This window comes from Nanorana parkeri, unplaced genomic scaffold (assembly GCF_000935625.1).
Source record: "Nanorana parkeri isolate BGI_ZX_2015 unplaced genomic scaffold, ASM93562v1 scaffold3732, whole genome shotgun sequence".
In the NCBI taxonomy this organism is placed as follows: Eukaryota; Metazoa; Chordata; class Amphibia; order Anura; family Dicroglossidae; genus Nanorana; species Nanorana parkeri.
Window position 1 is genome coordinate 17,245 of NW_017310000.1, and position 1,262 is coordinate 18,506.

Here is a 1,262-nt window from a genome sequence, read left to right on the forward strand (position 1 = left end):
GTGAGAGAGAGAGACAGACGGTGAGAGAGAGAGAGACGGTGAGAGAGAGAGACAGACGGTGAGAGAGAGAGACAGACGGTGAGAGAGAGAGAGAGAGGCGGGGTGACAGAGAGAGAGACGGAGAGAGAGAGGCGGGGAGAGAGACGGGGAGAGAGAGAGACGGTGAGAGAGAGAGAGAGAGGCGGGGTGACAGAGAGAGAGACGGAGAGAGAGAGGCGGGGAGAGAGACGGGGAGAGAGAGAGACGGTGAGAGAGAGAGAGAGAGGCGGGGTGACAGAGAGAGAGACGGAGAGAGAGAGGCGGGGAGAGAGACGGGGAGAGAGAGAGACGGTGAGAGAGAGAGAGAGAGGCGGGGTGACAGAGAGAGAGACGGAGAGAGAGAGGCGGGGAGAGAGACGGGGAGAGAGAGAGACGGTGAGAGAGAGAGAGAGAGGCGGGGTGACAGAGAGAGAGACGGAGAGAGAGAGGCGGGGAGAGAGACGGGGAGAGAGAGAGACGGTGAGAGAGAGAGAGAGAGGCGGGGTGACAGAGAGAGAGACGGAGAGAGAGAGGCGGGGAGAGAGACGGGGAGAGAGAGAGACGGTGAGAGAGAGAGAGAGAGGCGGGGTGACAGAGAGAGAGACGGAGAGAGAGAGGCGGGGAGAGAGACGGGGAGAGAGAGAGACGGTGAGAGAGAGAGAGAGAGGCGGGGTGACAGAGAGAGAGACGGAGAGAGAGAGGCGGGGAGAGAGACGGGGAGAGAGAGAGACGGTGAGAGAGAGAGAGAGAGGCGGGGTGACAGAGAGAGAGACGGAGAGAGAGAGGCGGGGAGAGAGACGGGGAGAGAGAGAGACGGTGAGAGAGAGAGAGAGAGGCGGTGAGAGAGAGAGAGACGGTGAGAGAGGGAGAGACGGTGAGAGAGAGAGACGGTTAGAGAGACGGTGAGAGAGACGGTGTGACAGAGAGAGAGACGGTGTGACAGAGAGAGAGACGGTGTGACAGAGAGAGAGACGGTGTGACAGAGAGAGAGACGGTGTGACAGAGAGAGACAGGCGGTGTGATGAAGTGCGTCTCTCTCTGCCTGTTTGTGCCTCTTTCACTGGTCACTCTCTTGCACACTGTCCTCTCACAGGGCGAGGATGGAAAGCCTGCTCTCTGATTGGCTAACATTCCAAGCTGATAACATTCTTCTACACATCTTTGTGTCTCTCCCGGTTTGCAGGTACCCGGGGTCAGGTGTCGGGGGTCAGGGGTCAGGGGTCGGAGTGAATACAACTCACATA